At 43.4% G+C, this 4,687-nt stretch overlaps 1 long non-coding RNA gene across 1 annotated transcript; it reads left to right on the top strand.

Annotated features, from left to right (window-relative positions):
- Positions 1-1,599: 1,599 nt before the first annotated feature.
- Positions 1,600-3,299, top strand: LOC113567440. The gene is made up of 3 exons (XR_003409440.1): positions 1,600-1,690; positions 1,747-2,534; positions 3,073-3,299. It is a non-coding gene; the product is annotated as an uncharacterized LOC113567440 (long non-coding RNA).
- Positions 3,300-4,687: the final 1,388 nt, after the last annotated feature.

Raw genomic sequence — 4,687 nt, 5'->3', positions numbered from 1 at the left:
ACTCTCGAGCTCTAAGTGCCACTAAAGGACGAGGGCGGTGAAGCGCAACGAAATGCCTGCTTGAGAGCAGGTCCCAGGCTCCTCATCAGCATCAGCATCATCAGCAGCAGCAGCATCAGAGCCTGCACTGAACTGAACCGAACTGAGATCTGAGCTCTGAGGTCTTGGCCTCGGCTGAAACATACGTAAATGAGTCGTCCCCTGTCGCCCACTGTTGTTTGTCCCGGCCGGGCCGACTCTGTTTTTATTATCATTGCGTTTTATAGACAGTTTTACGAGCTAACGAAAGTGGTTCTGCCTGCCAGAGACGTGGACGGACCCAGGGAGAGATAATGCCCCTCGATCCGAATGCCGACATATTTTGGGTTTTTACGATCTCGCGCCGCCGCCTTTGCCTTTGCTTTTGCCTTTGCGCTGCCATTGTGCGAGTGAGTATATTGGGCAAATTGTAAATCACACTTGCCTATGGGGGCTTCGCACAGCGACAGGCGTACAGTTGGACAGCGAACAGTCAGACAGCAATGTATTGCCCCACATTGGGGCCCGGACCCCCCCGACACACACACTCACACACACACACGATAAAGCATCGCACATAAGATGTATATTAGCGTGTCTGTTAAATTGTTTTTAGTTGCCGACGCGTCTGCAAATGAGCCATTGTTCAAAAGGAGTAGGGAGCAGGGGTGGCCTGGGTACACGGGGTAACTGGGAGTACTTAAGACTTGGCATTAAAGCGCTTTAATTGTTGCTACTTCCACATGTGGGCTGTAGGCTGTGTGCTGTGTGTGTTTGCCCTCGCACTGGTATTTGTGTGTGAACTCGTTCTCGTCTGTTGCTGAGGTTGCATTGCGAAATGGTTTCATGCATCTGCAACAAACAAACATGCTTGCAAGGAAGGGGCACCCTGCCATTGTGTGCTGGTGCTAACAGTGGGGCGGCATGGGGCATGCGGCAAGGGGCATGCGGCAGAGGATGGTGTGAACTCGCAGAGTCGTTCGAAGCTCGTAACTCCCCGCAATGTTCGATAATTTACAAAGTGCAAAAGTTCTCAATTTGTGGAGCGGATCGTTTGTTTCTCATGTACGACGTGATGAGGGATCGAATAGATTGCTTAGATTTTATAGAAAGATAAATTTAGATACCAAAACAGACAACATGACTTCCTCTTCAGTTCGTTTCTAAATCGTAGTTGCAACTTTAAAGGAAAATATAACTATATGCAGATATTCTATGAGATATTGTATCGAATAAGGTTCCTGGAACTTCCTCTACCAATCAATTAGCTGTCAATTTGTATACACATACATCTATCTATTGTACGTAAGATATTATACTCAGATCGGCGCGAGCGAGCAAAGCGAGTGTGCAGGGGGCCTTTCCCCCTAGTATTATCTAGTAAAGATACATTCCTGTATCGTTCGGACAATCAGAAAGAACATTTTTGTTCCAGAAATCCAAAGTTTTAATAAGTTCAATGAAAGTTGCAGTTATATAGCTTACAAAAATTATATTCTGCATACAGATTCCTGTGAATTTATAATCATATCAAACACAGTCTTTGCCAATAAACTGTCACATAACTCTCGTCCAAATGGAGCTGGTATAGAAGCACCTACCTTCTAAAGACTTCCTCTATAAATCAAAATTGTCACTTCTTATAGTCCCCCCTCCGTTGAACCGCTTTGATGTTTGTATCTTCTAGCAGGCACAAATCCCTCACTCAACGTTCAGTCTTCCCCGCAGCAACTCATCCGACAACACCATAGTTCTACGTATCCTCTGTGGTAGTCATCTCGCTGCCCCAATCCCAGAGCCAGGGCAAAAGTGTGAGTGGGAAATGTTTTCTAAGTATCTGCTAATTGTGCTGCATGCATTTTTAATGTCATTTACCTTTTGGAACCGCTTGTGCCCTCGGTTGGTTTCTAATTAAAATGCACACCAACGGACGACAGAAGGTGGGTGGCAGGGGTGCAGGGCGGCCAAGAGTCAGCATCTTCTTCATTATCAACAACTTTCAACCTCATCAAAACGACTGGCACTTGGGAAATTAATTGCTGACTCTGACTCATGCCACTTGCACTCTCATCGGGCTCCCAGCACCCAGCACCCATCTTCAATCTTCGCATCGTCCATCCTCTGGCTCTTGAAGATACTCGACACGTTGGCGCAATAAAAATAAAACTCATTACGATAAATTGCATAAGGAAAGAGGAAAAAAAAGAGAAAAAAAACGAGGCAGTAACAGAAAAAGAAAACCCAGAAAAGGTCGCTGCAGTGATTCAAAGGAAATTCTCAAAAGTCGTTTCAATTAATATTTGATTCGCTGGTCACTCGACTCATCATTCGCCTCAATTCAAAGCGAAACTCAAAGGCGAATTACATTTTCGTTTTCGTTTTCATTTGAATTTTGAATTCGTGGACATCTGCCTGTAGCGTAGCTGTGGATGTATCTGTATCTGTAATTAAGCAAAAAGGAATCCGAAATCAGAAGCAAGTTTGTGCAATCGCTGCTTTGGCTTCAATGGAATCAGGTTTGCAAATTTTCTTTCACATCAATGACACAATCCAATGAGCATAAATTCTCTCCCCCCCCCCTGCCACCCTTCCCAGTCGAACTCCAAGTCCGAGACCGAGAGTCCCAGGGCGACCTTCCGTTGATTATTTGAAAACTTTTGCATAATTTACAATTTATGATTTTGCGTAATTTATTGTACGTGCCTCAATTTATGCATAAAATGTTGAACAAAACGCTTCATTAATCAGGGGGTCCGAGCGTTCCCACAGACCCGTCCATCCGTCCATCCGTCCATCCGTCCGTCCGTCCAGACCCTGCCGCCTGCCGCCTGCCGGAGGAAGTGACAGCGACAGCGGCAGTGCAGCGCCGCTCTCTGAAATACTAATTAAGCTTAATGTAATGCACATATGCGATAAGTCGCTGGGGTTACTTTGCTCTATCCGAGATTATAACGACTCTGGCTCCGACGCTGGCCTCACACACAATATACTCGTACACTATATATATATACAGTATACAATGCCCCATACACAATATATTTATATTGTATTTAGGTGGCTTGTCAGGCCCGTGATTGATGTGGCGGCTTTTCGTGCAGCTCGCTCTCTGCCATATTTGGTGAAGTCAGAGCCTCCGTTCCAGTCCGATGTCGATGTCGATGTCGATGTCGTATCTGAGTCTGCGTCTCCAACTGCCGCCGTCGACTGCCTCTCTGTGTCGGTGATAAATTGTTGCTCAAACAATGCGTATGTCTTTTCAAAATAAAATCATAAACTTGTAGTTTAAGAACTGAGCAAGTCTCTATACTCGAATATGTACTTTGTGTGGGTCTGGTCTGCGTATGGTTTAATTTATGGAGGAGATTGCCCACGGGCATGGGCATGGACACGGCATGGGCCTATGTGAGTCAGTGCGAACGGATTTTACAATTCGTATTTACTTCTTACGGCGATGAGTTTACTTATTTGTCTACCGAATTACGAGTCTTTTCAGATGGGGGATTAGTCATTAGTTCATAGAATCTAATGACAGTTCTGGGAATATAAGAGGAATGAATCAGTTTTTCACACTCACCAATTATGGTTCGGAAGATGCATGAATATATCATTGATTTTGCTTCTACAGTTTAAAGATTTCTTGACATATCAGTTAAGAACTTATAAACAGAGCAAAGCTGTTCTACCTTCTCCTTCTCTTCGAAGAATAGCATCCCTTACAAACTTACTGAATCTCAAAGATATCTTATCTCTTAGAAGGTAATTAACCCTCTTAAAAGTCATCTTTACTTGATACAAATCTGGATATTCTAATAAAATATATGATCTTTCTTTGATCTGTCCTCTTCGTTGGGTGCAACAGATTTCTCATCCTCCTAAAATTGATTATAGATCACACTCTATCTGTCTTTGCCATCTCATAGATCCCTCAGCGGCCTGCCGCCTGTATCTTTGAATCATCACAGAATGGATCATATAATTTAAATGACTTTTGCATACTTGAAATCTTGACAAGCCATAAATATTTATTATATATTTCTTATTTCATTTTACGACTTTGTACTCATTTCCATTTTGCGATGTGATGCACACACATTTTACCCCATTTAAAAATAATCTAAAAAAAGATGATGGGTTTTAAATGAATGCACAATGGTGGCTCATCTGGCGATTCCGTTTTGGGACCCCCTCAAGTACATAGATGTGTTGCCGCCAGTATCTTATGCTGATTTCATTCCATTTGGCCATTTGACAGACAGACCATCCCCATCCCCATACCCATCCTCATCGATGTCTTTCACGACCCTCATCATAACTCTGAGTCGTAGTTTATTGTATTCTTCGATTCATTTCGTTTCGTTTCGTGTTCGCAGTTCGTTTTGTTTGTTTCCACAAAATTAAATGCAAACAGACTACAACTTTGTGTGGCAGGCGGCGCCCCATATGCATGATGCGATCGAATGTCAAGAAGTTCGGACCGATTCGGCTCTTTTCCGTTCTGTGCCGTTCTGTTCTTTTGGGAACTAAAAGCCAAATAAACAAAACGAGCCAAGTGCTGCGCTGCGCGGCATTGAAATATTTACAATGCACGAGAAAAAATTTCAAACGATTTTTGTGCTAAAAAGAAAATGAATCCGAATTGGGCAAAAGAACAAAGGACCAGAAGAACCAA

This window comes from Drosophila persimilis, unplaced genomic scaffold (genome assembly GCF_003286085.1).
Source record: "Drosophila persimilis strain 14011-0111.01,24,50 unplaced genomic scaffold, DperRS2 tig00000000-arrow-pilon, whole genome shotgun sequence".
Taxonomy (NCBI): domain Eukaryota; kingdom Metazoa; phylum Arthropoda; class Insecta; order Diptera; family Drosophilidae; genus Drosophila; species Drosophila persimilis.
The sequence above is the reverse complement of the archived record's forward strand: the minus strand, read 5'-3'. Positions and strand labels throughout refer to the sequence as shown.